This window comes from Impatiens glandulifera, unplaced genomic scaffold, assembly GCF_907164915.1.
Source record: "Impatiens glandulifera unplaced genomic scaffold, dImpGla2.1, whole genome shotgun sequence".
NCBI lineage: Eukaryota > Viridiplantae > Streptophyta > Magnoliopsida > Ericales > Balsaminaceae > Impatiens > Impatiens glandulifera.
Window position 1 is genome coordinate 18046 of NW_025919463.1, and position 19005 is coordinate 37050.

A 19005-nucleotide genomic window follows, 5' to 3' on the forward strand; every position below is an offset into this window, starting at 1 on the left:
CTAATAATTTAGTGTCATAGTGAAGGCATCACAATAGTCCCAATAATTAAATTTGATTGTCGTTGTTTTATTAAACGACAATTCTCTTTCTTTCATTGGGGATATTCACCAATCTTCTAAGGAAATTGTCTTTTTTATTATCATTTTGCTGAAATTATAAATTTTTTATTTATGCAAGAGAAATGTGATATTTCACATGATCCACTTTGAATAAGTATTTGCTCGTAAAATATTCGGGACTTATAAGTCCTCGATGGTGTGGATGTATTATCCAAATACCTTTGCATTATTGTCCATGGCTCACTTTTCCATTTGAGGTCAAATATAATTTCTTTATATTCATTTCTCATAAATCCGATATTATTAGATTCTGATTCTTCATCTCCCAGTATTTTGGCGTACGTTGGATTATCCTTTTGACTGTCCGTACTTTGGGAGAGATCCGTTGTTATCAGCTTTTGTTTACCATACTGAGATATGATCTCTAGTGTTATTCCCCGACATCTTCCTCTGATAGAGGGGGATCCCCTTCCACTATTAGAGAAAGATTCATAACCCCTTCCGCTCATTCTTGTAAATTTAAAAATTCACGGGTCGAGAAATCAGGAAGATTATTATCTATCCCTTTTTTGTATGTTATTTAAAAATCAAATGGGGCTAAATGAGCTTGCCATCTGGCGTAAATATGTTTTGATACATCATGTTTAAAGTCTTTTTGGAACATAAATTTAGCTGCATTCCAGTCTGTTCGTATAATAAATTTGTGATTATATAAATCATCTTGGATTTTAAAACACATTTGACTATTGCAAGAATTTCTTTGGCTACTGTCGCATAATTTTTTTAAGAATTATTCCATTTTCCTAAATGGAGTCTGACAAGATAGACTTGTTTTGTTTCTGGATCTAATTGAGTCAATATTCCTCCAAATCCTATGTCAGAAGCGTCAGTCTCAATTACCTTTTCCCAATTTGGGTTACTTATCATTAAACAAGGAAGTACTTTTACTTTATTTTTAATTCTTTTAATTGCCTATGTATGATGGTTTGACCATGGCTTTGGGTTTATCTTCATCCTTTCATATAAGATTGATGTATCTTCTGTTAGATTTTTATAGTATGGAGCTACATAATTGAGGTTGCCTAAAAATCTTTGTAACTGTGTTTTATCAGTGATTATATTTGGGAATTTTTCCGCAAATTCTATGTTTCTATTAATAGGAGTAATATTTCCCTTTTCAATGATATGTCCTATAAACCTTATTCTTGTTTTGAAAAGATCCATTTTTGGTTTAGAAATTACTAATCCATTTTGAGTTATTATTGTTTTGAACATATTTAAATGTTTAAAATGGGTTTCAATTGTTTTTGAATAGACTAATATATCATCTATGTAAACAATTATAAATGTTCTATAAGGATTGAAGATATTATTCATAATTTTTTGAAATTCGGATGGAACATTTTTTAATCCAAATGACATCACATTCCATTCATAATGTTCTATAGGGACATTGAATGTTATTTTATATCTGTCTTATTTTTCAATCTGAATTTGCCAGTATCATGATTTCAAGTCAAACTTTGAGAATATTAAACTATCATATAGCCTATCTAATAGATCCTTTTTATTAGGAATTGGATGCCTAATCCATTTTAATCCCTTGTTGAGGGGTTTGTAGTTTATTACTAACCTTGGTACGCCTCTTTCGATTTCTGAATATTTATTTACATAGATAGCCGTACATGACCAGGGTGATTGTGATGGACTTATTAACCATTTTTGTAATAGAGCATTTATCTCCTTTTTGTATAATTCTAGATATTCTGAATTCATTTGGCAAAGTCTTGTCTTTGTAGGAATATTCTTTTCACTAAAAGATTCCTCATAGGATAGTGAAACTATATGTTTCTTTCTATCCCATAATGCATTAGGATGTTCATTACAAATATCTATAGAAAGTTGATCTTTTAGCAGAGCTATTTTTTCTTGTAATTTAGGATTCTAGTTGTTCATCTATTGTTATAAGACTTATTTCTTGTTTTAGAAAATATATTTGATCTTGTTTTGCTTTGATATTACCATATATACTATGTAACATTTTAGTAAGTGGCTCCACAATAAATTCTAGAAAAATATCATGTTTCTTAAAAGTTCCTATAATACCTTTATTATCAATCATCTTAATCGGGTAGATGGTGTTTAAAAATGGGGTTCCAAGTATGACCTGATTTGATATATCTTTAGCAAATATAAAACTTTGAGGAATGCACTTATTATCAGTACATATATAGGCTTTTGGAAGCTTATATTGGATTTGGAGTTTATCTCCACCTACATGCCACAGGGTATTGCTTATTTTATGAAAATACCTAGTGGGGATCATTCATTCTTTAATAACATTTAAATCTGCTCTGCTATCAACAAGGGCAGTAAATGACCTTGTATAATGATTATCTATTAGGAGAGATATTCTTATGTGCCATTTTTGGGATTTAACCATTTCTATTGTGGATAAAAAAATTTCTGAAAAGATATTTTCTTCAATTTCTGTTTTGTTGTCATTATATTGATTATTTTCGTGAGGTTTATCCTCAAGCTTAGTTATTCTGGATTCTTGTATAATATTCTTTCTTTTTAATATCTTAATTTCTTCTTTTAAATTATTAATTTCCTTGTAAAGATTTTTGAGAGTTGTATTCTCTTCTTTATTTTGAAACTTGTGCCTAAGTTGGTTCATTACTTCACTCACAGTATAGATCTATTATATATATATATAGATCTATTATATATATATATATATAGATCTATTATATATATATATATATAGATCTATTATATATATATATATATAGATCTATTATATATATATATATAGATCTATTATATATATATATATATAGATCTATTATATATATATATATATATAGATCTATTATATATATATATATAGATCTATTATATATATATATATATAGATCTATTATATATATATATAGATCTATTATATATATATATATATATAGATCTATTATATATATATATATATATAGATCTATTATATATATATATATATATAGATCTATTATATATATATATATATATAGATCTATTATATATATATATATATATAGATCTATTATATATATATATATAGATCTATTATATATATATATATAGATCTATTATATATATATATATATAGATCTATTATATATATATATATATATATATATATATATATATATATATATATATAGATCTATATATATATATATATATATAGATCTATATATATATATATATATATATATATATATATATATATATATATATATATATATATATATATATATATATATATATATATATATATATGAAAATTACTTATTCTTATAGGAACATTTAACACAATTAATTCAAATTATATATTGTTTAATTTGGATCATAATTTAAATAATAATAATAAATAAATTTGAATCATAATTCAAATAATACATATTGTTTAATTTAGATCATATTTCAGATAATATATTTTTTCCCTCTATAAATCGTCTTAAATTAAAATTAAAATTATTATTGTAAGTAATATTATCTTCCTATATTAAAATTAATAAAAATAAATAAATTTATTTGTATGATCATTGTATATTAGAGACAACTATTTGAACCAAAATCATTCTAAAATTGATGAACATAAGTAAGGATTTATATATATATATATATATATATATATATATATATATATATATATATATATATATCAACATTTCACTATCATATTAATACATATAACAAATATTCTGTAGTGGATAATCTAAATGTCATGGTGTTTTTACTGGAGAGACAACAAATAACAAAGAACTACAAGAAAGATTTTGATGTATATTTACTGAAATAGATTCTAATCAGAAAGACAAAATGTTAGTAACATCAATAAGAAAAATACACTAAAGAAGTCATTGTGCTTAGTAAAATTAAAAGACTACAGGTGTGACTTGATCCCAAAGAGATCACATCAGAAATAGTAACTAGCATGTTCCAATCAGCAATTAAGAAATAAAACTAAATAGTGGTTCATATTATACACATTTATATATATTGAACACCTACCAAAATAAAATAATTCAAACTTTTTCAATTTATTATATAAAATAAATTTTTATTGATATGAACAATGAAAACTATTATAAATTACCAATTCAGTATATTAAAAAAAGAGTTAGCCGTTGCATTAAGGATCATAACCTTCCAAAGGATAACCTTTATTTCAAATTGATTTAAGAATAAAACCTGCCATACCCAAGTGAAATATAGTAGAGTCTAGGTCCAATACGATCAAGTAGGCCTATCTTACAAGCAATTACTTAGTTAGCTTAACCAACCGGACCAAATGCTCTAGATCCAATACGATCAACTATTATAGAAAGGAAACATAGAGTGTAACTAGAAACGATGAAGTACTAAAACTTGTGTAACTAAGAGTCCCAAGAAACATTCATGTTTAGCGAAAGTTGGCACCATATCAAACTCGCATTCCTTGTGTAACTAAGAGTCCCAAGAAACATTCATGTTTAGCGAAAGTTGGCACCATATCAAACTCGCATTCCTTCAGAAATATGCACAAGAGTTAAAGAATCCTATAGAAACGTCAAAAATACAATAAGATCAACCAAAGTAAGACTTGATAACACAAATCCTTGGGAAATTTATGCTTCATTGTATGTAAAAAATGAGATTGATCTAACAGATGTTAACTCTTAATTAAGAATCGTTGGTTAAGAACCGCTGAGAATTTAATTTAGTTAAAAAGAGAACTGAAAGTGTCGTAGAAAAAAGTGCTCGTGAATGGAGATGCAGTGAGAGCCATGACTGGAATGAGCCATAATTACTAAATTTATGGCGTATTTATTTAATCTTTTAACGTCCGTTTTGCATTCTGTTTACATACAGACGTTATTTAACACACCACATGTGTCCGCTCTACATATAGACGTTATTTAACCACTTATAGTGTCCACTTTTCATACGGACGTTATTTAACTCAAATCTTGTGTCCGTTTTTCATACGGACGTTATTTTTTGAGAAAACGGTTAAAATCATTTCATTAAAATCCCAAAAGTGGAAGAGTCAGGATTCAAAACTAGACAAACCCTAGCTATGATTGAGGATGACAATCAAAAAACCTTAAAAAAATGATTAGTAGCATTCATACATTCTACAAAATAGAGATTGAAAACAGAAAAGACTATATTCAAACATAACCATCCCATCTTGAATTTTCGCATGCCATTTATCTTCCATTGAGAGACCTTTTTCCCTTCCTCTTACTCTAACGATAAAAGAAGATTATATTGAAGAGGATGATGAGTATTGTTGTTTCTCATTTTGAATCCACTTTTAATATCCTTTATTTAACCCACCTTTAATATCCGTATTTTATTTGAACGTTATAAATAGCCGTTAAAACACCAATTTTTACTAGTGGTCATTGTATATTAGAAACACATATTTTAACCAAAATTATCCTAAAATAGATTAACATAAAAAGTAAGACTTAATATATATATTTATATATATAACATTTCACTATCTCTCCCAACAAAAATCTCTACAAAAATTTAAGTGAAAAGTATTTTTCTTTCTTGGTCTATTCCAATTGATTTTTAGTACTAATAGGGTATTTAGATTGTCTTTTCACCACATAAATTTTAATATATTTTATTTGATGTGTCATCGTATTTAACATGATTGGATTTTTCGTCATTGATTTTTTTTTTAATCTGAATAATATTTTCAAATTTGTGTAGGTAGTTTGTTATTGCTACTCTCGAATTATCTTGATGATCATTTCTTTAAGTTTGTTTATATCACCATCTTAACAATAAAAAAAGATAGAGTCGGTGTATCTAGAGTTATTTTTTATTTGTGTAACCAACCAAGGCAACAAAACAGTGTCACTAGTTTCAAAATGGGTATTATAATGTCTAAAAAATTGACTTATAAACATTTTGTTTTGACTCAATAGTCAATACTCCATACTTTATATTTTTCTCGATTTTGTAAAAAGGAGACGTGGCACCAAATTGGGAGATACGACTAGAGTATAATAAAAATCGTTGAACTTTGTCAACCCTCATAGCTTATCTTCCTCTCATATCTCGTAAAAGAGATGAGTAATCAAAATTAGAGTTTGACAAAGTTTAGGCTAACTTTAATTCTTAAAAGAGTCCTCGATTTTCTCCATTAGAAATTGAGAAAGAAAACATTTTGTGAAGATGTATTTTAGAAATTATGTTTAAATCCGGTGTTTGGTGGGAAAGGACATTGGCATTTGTCCCTCTGTGCTCAATCAAATATCAGACTCTACTTTAACTTTTCTGACATTTAAATAAATATGATTTTTATATTTTTATTTAGTAATTTATTATTTATTCGGACACATAATCATGCTTTTAAGGATAATCCGTCTTGTAATTATGCAACTAGTTCTGACCATATGTTTTTAATTGTGAAAAAAGATATAGTCAAGATACAATATAAAAAGATGAGTTTAAAAGGGTTATATATTATTTAATTAATTTATAAATTTTTGAAAGAGTGAGTTTTTTTATAATATGGAATTGATAAATAAAATAATGAATAAAATTATAGTTAATTTATTTAAAATTATTTACAAAATTCAAACTGAACCAGATAATTAAATGTATAAAAGTTAAAGGGTCTATTAAATCCGGATGCTCATGTTTTTTAAAAAAAAATCTTCTTTAAACCCTAAATATATTAGGATCCGAACTCACAACACTACCTAGTGAATTTAAGTTTTTGTTTAGCATGATCTTAGTTAAAGTTATCAAATGGAGATTAAATATTTGTAATGAATATGTAATTAATTCAGTTAAAATAATAGGAATGGATCACAATATCATATTGTTAGTTTATCGAAATAAAGAGAAGTTAGGAGATAAATGAGGATGGTTAGTTTGTCAAAATAAGGAGAAGTTGAGTAAAATAGAATGAGATTGATGAGGAAGAAATACTCAAAATTAGTTAGTCAAAACTTTGTTTTGGTGTCAAAAGTCAATATTAATTTTAGAAGGGCTAAGATAGTATTATAAAAAACTATGAATCATGAAATGAAAGGATAAAAGAGGTAACAGCAGATAGTTGTTACTCAAGACAATAGGATATGATTCTTAGTCAGGAAAGTCAGTCTCTTGAGAGAAAGAATCTCAACAATTCATGAAATCAGCATGAAGCTTAATATCTTATGACAATGTAACACAAAACAAAGTCCGCTCGAAATCTGTACAAAATATACAAAATGATTGTTTCAGACATCCAATGAAGGATAATGCAGCATCAGCTCTCAAGCTTGGCTAAGGCGAAAGCTCTTAGGCGGCCACTGCGAATTTATTGAGAAACAAGCCTTCAAGTTTATCATCACCAACAGTCGGTCAGGAGGAAACTATTAACATTAAAAAAAACATTTTGATAAACATGAAATTGACTCAGACATCCAAGGAAGGAGAGGAGCAACATCAGCTCTCAAGCCTGGCGTAGGCGAAAGCTATATCCGGCGGCCACTGCGAATGTTTTGAGAAACAAGCCTTGTAGGATTGTCATCATTGTCATTGACATCAAATGCAATTTCAACCGATTACCCATTAAACAAAAACTGGATCTATAAGTTTTTTAAATCGGTTAAGAAAAAGAGAAAGTGACAATATAGAAGCTGGAAGGTCTCGGACATCCAAGGAAAATAAGCAACACGAGCTCTCAAGCCTGGCGAAGGCGAAAGCTCAATCAGGCGGCAACTTCGAATGTTTTGAGAAACAAGCCTTTCGAATTTATCGTCACAAACCATAACAACAGCTTCACTAAATCTCCATCATATACAAATTACAAAACATAAACTATATTAATAAACAAAGATCAAAAGCTATCATCGAAGATCAAAATATTACAGAAGAATGAGAAGAAAGGATGATATTGAGTGTAGACCGAAGAAGTAATTATATAGAGGGAAGCATAACGTAAGAAATATTTTTCTAGGGTTTTCAAGACGGCGGGAGAAGAATCTCTTGTCTGCTATTTAATTTTGTAATTTTATTTGAAATTTGTGCATACTAAAATAACTTAAAGAAAGAAAAATATTAGTGACAAAGATAGTATTTAGGTTAAAAATAAATTGAATATTTTTAAGTTCACTAATAAAAGATGTAATGAAAAAATTCTATTTTAAAAAAAAAAACAGTTTAATCAAATTTAACGTCATCCAATTGATACATCAGGATGGTGTTAAAAATGATATAAGAGATTAGACAAAGCTTCCCATACTTTCAGATCAAATGATGAAAATTCCAGTCAAAATCTCAAAACCTACAGTCGGTGTTCTTGACTAAGGATGACAATAGATATCCATACAATACTTGTGGGTACCTCATGGTTGAGTGAGGGTATTAAATCCTGTTTGGGGTTAAGGATAGAGAGTGAAAAATATTACCCGATCGAGTTCATAGAGTCGTTACTCACCCATCACGGCTTCATTTGTAATAAGTGTTTATCTTTTCATGACTAATGACTATTCATCTTCATTTTTCATTTTTCATCTTTATTCAATGAATCATTTCTCTCTCTCTACCCATTTTCATTAATTTTTTTTCTAATATATTCATCTTTATATTCACTTTCCCAAAATACTCACCTTCCACGAACAGTTTCTCAAACTAACTTTGTTTGGCGTTCACTTTCCCAAAATAACCTAGTTTGTTCATTTATTCCCAAACTAACCTAGTTTACTATTCAAACTCAGTTTTTTTTTTTCAAATTTATTATATATATATATATATTTAAATTATTATTTATATAAACTAAATTATTTATATTTTGATATATATTTTAAATTATTATTTTTATAAATTTAATTATTTATATTTTGATATATAATTTAAATTATTTTTTTATAAATTTAATTATTTATATTTTAATATAAATATTTAATGCTTCATTAACTTAAGACATATTTTTAGGAAGACAACATAATAAAAATTGATAAAATTTTTATTGTAAAATTATATCACAATAAAAAGTTGTCAAAATTATTTTAATATAAAAGACAACCCAATAAATATAAATAATAATTTGAATGAAAAATTGTCAAAATTATTTTAATAAAAGACAACCAATAAATATAGAGAAATGATTATGTGAGGGAATTTGGTGAGGGAATGACTTGGCATAATCTTATTCGTTAAAAAATCAAATAAGTTCCCTCTTTTCTCTCTTTTCTCCCACTTTTACATTTTTCAACATGATGCCAAGTCACCAAATTCTCCCTCTCATAAATATAAATAATAATTTGAATAGTAAAAAAAATAAATTTATAGGGATGAAAATCATACTGCCACGTATATATGTATATATATATATATATATATATATATATAATAAATTTGAAATGTAAATATATATTTATATATATTAAAATATAAATAATTAAATTTATAAAAAAATAATTTAAATTATATATCAAAATATAAATAATCAAATTTATAAAAATAATAATTTAAAATATATATCAAAATATAAATAAATATAAATAATTTAGTTTATATAAATAATAATTTAAATATATATATATCTATATATATATATATATATAATAAATTTGAAAGGTAAAAAAAATATAAAAATAAAAAACTGAGTTTGAATAGTAAACTAGGTTAGTTTGGGATTAAATGAACAAACTAGGTTAGTTTGGGAAAGTGAACGCCAAACAAGGTTAATTTGGGAAACTGTTCCACCTTCCACATCTCTAAACCCATAATTAACACATTAATTACACATTTTCTAATAATTAAAAATCCTCAAATAAATATTAATATTATATATATATATATATATATATATATATATATATAATAATGTTAAATTTTTAAAGTATCCGAGCTATGGTTAATTCCATAGGTAAGATAGAGTAAACTGATAATTGGTTGGGTCGTGGGTTGACCCGCTCACCCATAATTAAATTAATAATACTTAAATAATATAAATTAAAATATATGTTAAAATAAAATAAATTATAAATATTAAAATTACACATATCTTATCTTTACTTAATTTTATAATTATAATATATATAATTAAAATTAAATATATTAAAATAAATAATTTAAATAAATATAAATTACATAAACGTTGAAATAAAATTAAACTACAATAATAAAATATACATTTTATTTTAATGTTTATGTATATTTTATTTTAGTTTATAATATTTATTTAAATTATTTAATTTAAAATATATCTATTATTCTTAAATGACTAGTTAAAAATTTTACAACTATATTTTTAATTTTAATTATATATATTATTTATAAAAATAAATTATTTAAATAAATAACATTATATAAATATTAAAACAAAATATATAAAGATAAATTATATTATATAATAAGATTGAATTATGTCCTAACCACCTAAAAATAATTTATGTCTTATAATAAAATTAAATATAATATATTTGTAAAATTAAGTAAAACTAAAAATAAATAATTAAAAAATGTATAATATAAAATATATAAATTTAAAATAAAGTTGTAAGAATAAAACAAGATGTATAAAGATAAAATAAAGTTTTATTTTGTACCTAATATATTTTATTTTAATTTATAATATTTATTTGAATTATTTAATTTAATATGTTTAATTTTAATTATACATATTATATTTATAAAAGTAAATAAAGATAAAATATGTTAATATATTTAATATATTTTATTTTAATACTTATATAATGTATTTTATTTTATTTTAATATATAATATTTATTTATTTTTTAATTATTTAAAAACTATTATTAATTTTAATTATATATATTATGTTTATAAAATAAGTAATTATTAATTATGGAAAGAAATATGTAATTAATGGGTTAATTAATGAGGTTAGTAAGAAAAGGTGAGTATTTTGTGAAAGTGAACGAAAATGTAAATATATTGGAAAAAAGTGGATAAAAGTTAGGTAGACAGAAAAATGGTTCTTCATTAACCTTACTTGAACTTCTATCTTAAACATTTTCTTTAGTTTTTTTTCATCTCCAAGTCTTCAATAACAAAAAAAAATTGTTATATTTTTCAACCTCTACAACATAACTATGCAAATAGGTAATGTTTTCATTTGTGTTTTTAAAATTTCGATATTACTTGTTTTAATGATATTTAATAAAATTATGTTTTTTCTTTAACTTTTATAATCTTATATTTATTTATTAACTTAATCTTCTATTTTTATTTTGTAAACACAAATATTTATATGTTATATTTAATATAGATCTATTCTTGTTACTAATGTATATATTTTTATATAAATTTATTTTTTAGTTACATCATGAAGATGATTGCATAACTATTATATGGGATCCTAACAAAGAATTTAATTTATAAGTGATTAATTGTTGAAAATTTGAAAGTAGGTTATTAGTTAAATATTTTAATCTTAATTCAGTTTTTTATTGTTAATATTGATTTTATTTTATTGATTTTGTAAATTATAATTTACATGGGTTGAAGAAGTGCATTCAAGAATGATGTTTTTGTGTTTAAGAAGTGTATTCAATAATATATTATTTTTTTGAGAACATTGATTTACTGATTTTTTAATATTTTAAAATTTGTATTTAATTAAGAATTATGTATTGTAAATTTTAAGTTTATTTGTATTTTTGTAGTATGAATGAATATATATTAAATAGTGTGGATGATTAACGGTAAATATTTGTAGGACAATTATATTTTGTAATAACATATTAGTTAAGATATTATATTTAATTTTGTAAGCATTAAAATTTGACATACCCTATTTTCAAATAATATTATTATTTTTAATAATATTAAAATAATATTTTGAATTTTTATATTCAAAATAACTTTAAAAAGGAATTAAAACCTAATTGAGGGTTAATTATTGTGATAATTGAACCCTAATTAAGAAAAATTTCCAAAAATTCCAAAAATAATTTGAGGATAAAATATTGTATTTATTTTACCCAAATTAGACCAAAGAAGAGGTTAAAAATATTTAATTGTGATTTAATTATGAATTATGTTTAATTTATGACTTAGAGCAATTAAATAAAATACCCCAAAATTCCAAAAAAAAAAATTCAATATGATCATAATTTTTATTATGATTCCAAAATATTTTTGTTAAATTTTTTGTAAATAAATGGATTTAAAAGGGAGTAAAAATCGATTTTTAATAACTTTTTAAATAAAAATAAAATTGAATAATCCTGTATAGTAGAAATTTTGTTAAATCTCCGCAGTAGGATCTTGGACCATCAGATGAGCGTCCAAATCTCATCCAACAGCCCAGAACATGCCAGACCCCCGCTACAACGGATCTAGCGCGCAACCGTCCAAACCGGATCAACTAACGAGACAGACTAACCCCGTTAGTCAACTAGGCTGACCGCGGACGAAACCAGACTATTCACACGACGTTCTATCACTCGTAACAACGTCGTTTCCTTCGTCTTATTAGCTCGGACGTAGGGCTCGCCAAAATCGCAACCTCGTCAGCGCGATTCTTCCAAAAGGGACAACACACACTACGGGCATCCTTATCGCTTTAAATTTCGGCCACATGCTCCCCTCATCGACGCCTACACTTCGCCCTTATCCTGTCCTAGATAAGTCTGCCAACTGTTGGGGTAAAATTAGGAATAAGATCGTCAGAGGTTAAATTCGTCCTGAATTATCCCTTCCCGACTGACCTTAGGGCACTATAAATATCCCCTTACCTTTCTACTACCAAACTATCAAATAATAACCCATCAATCACCGAATTTCATCCCTGAATCCAAGCTTTACAGATTATAGCGAAATGATTTTTCTGAAAACCTATTTTGACGATCCAAACTTCAATCCAGACTTTTGAATAGTTGTCAACACACCCTAGGAGTGTTCTCCCACTATTGGTATGAATCCATATCGTTTGTATCACGATTTGTGATTGAAAATTTTGAACTTTTTTCAAATTTTCTTGTTTGAACGTGTTCTTATGATTAATTGTTTAATTTCTTTGTCAATATATATATCATGTATGAACTTTCTGTTAAAAAAGAATCGATCAAATCAACCTAAATCAAAAATTTTGAAAATCAAAACTTGAAAACTGATTTTTTTTAATCTTTGTTTTCTTGGTTTAAATTTAGATTTTTTGTTCCAGATAGTTGTTATACATGTTTGTTAATATGTTAGAATGATTTCCAAGTAACTGTAATCATGTTTTGATCATGTTTGATCAAACTGAATTTTAAAAATAAATTTTGAAAATTAGATATTTGAAATTCATTTTTCTTGCTTGCAATCCGATTTTTTTATCCAATTAGTTGTTATACATGTTTGTTAATATGTTGGGATGAATTCTAAGCAACTACTTCATCACTTTGATCATGTTTGATCAAATTGAGTTTTTGAAAAATTTTTAATTTCAATTTATTCTTCAAAAATTGTTCGAATGATGTTATCATGTTCTTGTTTTGGTTTAGATCAACTTTGTTCATCATTTGAAATTTAATGGAACAAAAATTAGGCCCTGAAATGGCCTAATTTAAAAGATCCCAAAATTTGACCTATAAATGGTGTTTTAAATTTGATACTTGTAAGGGATTCAAGATCGTGATTTATGTTAGGGATTTTGTTCTTCATGATCATATGAACTTACTATAGCTTACGGATCATAATTTTCTGATCCCAATCAAAAATATGGATTTCTGAAATTTTGGACCAAAATAAGAACATTCGGTCCTAAGGTTTTAGCCTAGGACCGAGAAAACAGACCTAAGACCATGGGTCAGGACCGGTAACATTTTACCATGACCGTGGAGCAGGACCAACGATTTTCTATCAGGACCGTGGAGCAGGACCGGTGTTCTTCGGCCAGGTCCGAGGACCCGTGTTCTTGAGGAAGGATCGACCCCGCGACCAATGGTTTTAGCCTAGGACTGTGGAGCTTAACCAAGTTTTTTTGACTAAGCACCGAGTTCTCCCCTTAATCTAGGACCGATATTTCTAACAAAGGACCGAGCCTTATTTTGACCTAGGACCGAGAACCCTAGACCTAAGACCGAGCCTCACTTGGCCTAGGACCGATAAACTTGACCCTAACCTTAGACCTAGGAACAATAGACACCTAACCCTAGGACCGAGCACTTAGACCGATAGACTTGAATCGGGACCGAACCTCCCCGGTCTTTGACCGAGCCACCCGAATTTGGGACCGAGCCTCTTGCGTCGTGGTCCGAACTACACAGGTCTTGACCAAACCTGACCGAGCCAAGATCGGCCAAACCGAACCTAAACCCTAGTACTTCGGTCCTAAGGCCTGTTTGGTTCCACTTTTCAAAATCCAAAATTATTTTTGTAATTTTGAAACTCGAACCCATTTTCAAATAATCCTGAAAGGTTATAAAATGATATTTTTATATTTTCGGGATATTTCCTAAACCCATGTTTTGGATAAGGACCCGTTTGGAATTTATTTTAAAATTCTAACATTTTCCTCTTATATTTTTAGGTTTTTTAAAATCTAAACATCAACGCAACAGATACACACCCCTCTTTAAATAATTTTTTATAACTATTTAAAAGTTTATCCTTACTTAGGACCCTTGGACTACTAATTAAAATAACGAATGTTATAATTGGATTTATAAAAGCTAGACTTTCTTTATTTTAGAAGAATTTTGAAAATCTTCCTTAGGCTGGCGCGGAGAAAATAGCGCAAACGCCCCTTTCTCGAGCGTAAACAAACAACGAACCACATTTTTTTTCAAAAACTCTAGTATAAATATGTTTGTACGCGTATCATTTTATTGATTTTTATAAAATCTCTTGGCGACTCTGATTTTCAAATAAATAATCTTTAAATTAATTATGTTTAATTAATTTAAATCGGGTTCAAGTTAAATTGTTATTTAGCCTCCCAAATTATTTAAAATTTGATCAAATGATTAATTTACATAATTAATTTTTTACCGCTCTAAGTTTTTTCAAAATCTTTTAAAAACTAAATATTTTATTTTAAAAGATGTCTGGCACTCAAACCAATATTCAAACGCATCAAACCTCGAGCCTCCTCGTGGTAGTCCCTCCATATTGCCACATGTCTCTTAACACTTGTTAACTTATGGAACGGAACATAAATCGTGGGGGTTACAAATTTATATAATTTTAGTTTAAATGTGTTAATTAAACTATAATATTTTTTATATTTAGTATGTTTAGAAAATAATTAATATAATTTCACACTTTAATCGGGTAATGGGGTACACATTGGGGATCGGGTACCCGACGAATCAGAGATGGGAAATAAATAGAGATACCCGTCGGGTTTGAATTTAGAGTCGGGTATTAAATTGAAAATTGGGTTCGGGGATGAATACTTCACTACCCGACATGTAAGGTACTCGTTGTCATCTCTATTCTTGATGTCTGATTGAAGATTTTAGCCTGGGTATTGTTTTTGAGCGAGAAAATCAACCGTCCCCTACACCCGACCAAGGAAATTTACCTTAACTTAGTTTTCGACCGAGAAAACCATCCAACGTCTAGCATCCGATTGGGGAAATTAGCCGGACATGGACCATCAACCTCGGGTTAAAACTGACCCATACCCGCATATTTGACCTGATTCGCGAACCGAACACCTACTTAAGGGCTTTTTTTAGGAATTTTAGTTTCTAATTGTTTTTTGACAATTATAAACCTTAAACTATTTTTAAAAAATTGAAAAAAAATTACAAAATATATTTAGAATATTTTCATAAAAAATTCATATTGATAAGACCTGTTTTAATTTATTTTTAAATTTTAATACCTTAAACTGTTATTTTTTTAAGTATCTTCCTCAATAAATTTATACATCAATCGCAGGTACCAATATTTAAATATTAGTTCATATTTTAAATGCAAGAAAATTCATACATGTCTAGAACTTAAAAAATAACTAGTTAAACAAAACGTAATAAAAATTTTTTTAAATGAATAGCCAAAATTAGAGACTATTTTAACGGGTACAGAAAATATAGTGCGAAAACATTTTTCTGAGTATCACCAAACATCGAACTCGAAAGAATCTCTAAACAAATATACGTTTATATACGTATACAAAATGTTTTATTTATTTTAAACTAAAAATTAATTGGCGACTCTTTTATCAAATAAATAATCTTCTAAATTAATTGTTTTTAATTAATTTAAAATACATATATTTTTTTAATCAAATTATGATTTATAATTAATTTTTAAATGTCAAATTACATTTTTGTATACAAAAATTTTAAATAATATATTTTTAAAAGATTTTTAACACGTAAATCGATTTTAAAATTTCTTGAAAACTCAAATTTTGCTGCGACAAAAGGTTTTCGGGCACTACAAAATTGAAATATTTTGATTAATATATTTTTTAGTTCGATGACGAGTCTGATTAATATATTTTTTTTTAGTTGGATGATGAGTCTTATTTATATTTGTTTGTCGAGTTAGTGTTAGATTGATTTACAATTTTGTTTTGTTTGGAGATGTTAACACAATAATTAATTGTGTTAATTTATAAAAATTAGATGATTCAAAATTTTAACTAAATATATAAGCATGGTTATGACCTAAGCAAATCAAAGCTCCAATCAAAAATAAAAATGTTTAAATGACTTAAATCAATCATAATTTGTTTAATTGTGCTTTGTGTTAAGATTTTGATCGAATTTTTAATTAAAATATTCTAATGCACATATATTCAAGATATAATTATATAAAAAAACATAATAATAATAATAATAAAATAATAATGATTAGTATTACCCAAACAAAATTTGATTGACTATACTTTTCTTCACACTTAATGAATGTTGACCATTTATTTTATTGGTAGTCGGAGAACCTCACAATTTATATATCTTTCTTGTAAGTTTTTCTCAAATAAACAAAAAAAAAAAAAAAATTAAATTATAAACTCATATAATTTTATACAGGGATGAATTTGAAAATATATATTAACATTAAATTTGAATTGAATTCGATCTCTATAACTAAAATTTATTCAAAATTAATAATAATTCTATAAGCATAAAAATTTGACATAACATAATTTATAAATAATATTATTAATTTATAATAATAATAAAATAATATTTTAGATATTTTAATTCAAAATAACCTAAAAAGAGATTTAAGATCAAATTAGGATTCATTATAGTGATAATTAAACTCTAATTAGGAAAATTAAATAAAATTCAAAAATAATTTGAGATTAAATTATTGTACTTATTTTATCCAAAATAAACCTAAAATGGAGTTTAAATTATTTAATTATGATTTTAAAAATAAATTATGTATAATTTATGGCTTAAAATAATTAAATAAATACCCCACAAATACCCAAAAATAAAAATAACGAATATAATTTTTATTATGTTTCAAAAATAATTTTTTGAAATTTTTGGTAAAGAAAAATGCAAGAAATTGTTAAAAATTTGATTTGATATAACCCTTTTATTAAAAATATAAACTAATGATCTAGTGTAGCCGAAAATAAGGAATTTCATTACAGCAGGATTCTAGGTCATCGTATCAGCGCTTGATTTTCATCCAGCTCCCAGAAAGGCGCCATGCAGTCGGTTGTAACCAAGCAAACGTGCACCCGGATCCACACCGGAACAACTAACAGGGATGCTAACCCCATTAGCCTAGATGCTCTAGCGCCAACGGAACACAACGACGTGTTTTGTTCATCTTCTTCGCGAACTCTAAAGGCCCGTGGCTGGCAACGAAGATCTTCCAGAAGCTCTAACTCCTTCGTTTCTCAACCTTATCCTTCTGTTTTCCTCCCACGTGCTCGTCTTATCATCGCCTTCAATTCCCCTAAGTCTAGAAGTCAACCCCTTGTCTTTAGCCAGGCTGCTGAAGACGAACAAAAATTTAAGGGATAAGATTTCATAAGCAAAATTGAAGTCGAATTCGACTTCAATAACCGACCTAGCTGAGTATTAATACTATTTAGGTCCTCCTCTTCCAATCCATCAAACAAAATATCAATCTTACAGCAAATTGAAGAAATTCCAAATATTCAAACAAATTAAATTTTTGCAGAAGTTGCTCCGGCAACCAAAGATTCAATCCAGGCTTCGGGAAAGCTTCTGACACATCCTTTGGAGTGTTCTCTAGGTGTTGGTAAGTTCCCAGATCCTCTATATATCGATTCAGGATTGAAAATTGATTTTTTTTCATGTTTGATCGATTTGATCTGTTCTTTGGCTCAATTGTGTGTTCTCTTTGTTTAGAATCACTCCCTATATGATATATGAACTTTCTATAGAAAGAGATTGGATCAAATAAACCTAAAACAAAAAAATGAAAAATTGATTTGAAAATTTGGATTTTTTGAATTTGATGTTTTTGAGCTTTTGAGCTCTTAAGCTTGAATTTTGATTCAAATAGTTTCTAACATGTTTGTAAACATGATAGGATGATTTCCAAATCATAAAAACAACATCTCGATAATATTTGATCCAATTTAAATTTTGAAAAAATGAAATTGAATTTCGATTTTAAAAGTTGTTACAGAGCTTGAATGATGTTCTTGTTTTTGTTGTGTTCGACTATGTTAATCATTTCAAAGCTAATGGAACAAGAATTAGGCCTTGAGATGGCCTAATTCAAAAGATCCCAATTTTTGACCTAAACACGATTTTAGAAATAGATCTTTGTATAGATTGATTGATCGTGATTAGGGTTATGGTTTTTAATCCCCACAATCATATGAGTTGGTTGAAACTTACAGATCATGATTTCATGATCTGTATCAAAAGATATAAGATCTACAATTTTTGACCAATTCAAGAACACTCGGTCCCCGACAACGGAGTCTTGTAGGACTGGGACCAAGGAACGGGACCGAGAATCAATGGTCCTGACCGAGACCAAGGACCGAGAAAT

General features: G+C 26.7%; 3 non-coding genes across 3 annotated transcripts; all 3 read right to left on the reverse strand.

Moving 5' to 3' along the window:
- Positions 1-7330: 7330 nt before the first annotated feature.
- On the reverse strand, positions 7331-7453 carry LOC124918046. The gene has a single exon (XR_007097294.1). It is a non-coding gene; the product is annotated as a small nucleolar RNA SNORD14 (small nucleolar RNA).
- A 55-nt stretch (positions 7454-7508) lies between these two features.
- LOC124918047 lies at positions 7509-7635 on the reverse strand. The gene has a single exon (XR_007097295.1). It is a non-coding gene; the product is annotated as a small nucleolar RNA SNORD14 (small nucleolar RNA).
- A 107-nt stretch (positions 7636-7742) lies between these two features.
- LOC124918048 lies at positions 7743-7866 on the reverse strand. Its single transcript, XR_007097296.1, has one exon. It is a non-coding gene; the product is annotated as a small nucleolar RNA SNORD14 (small nucleolar RNA).
- Between the last annotated feature and the right edge of the window lie 11139 nt (positions 7867-19005).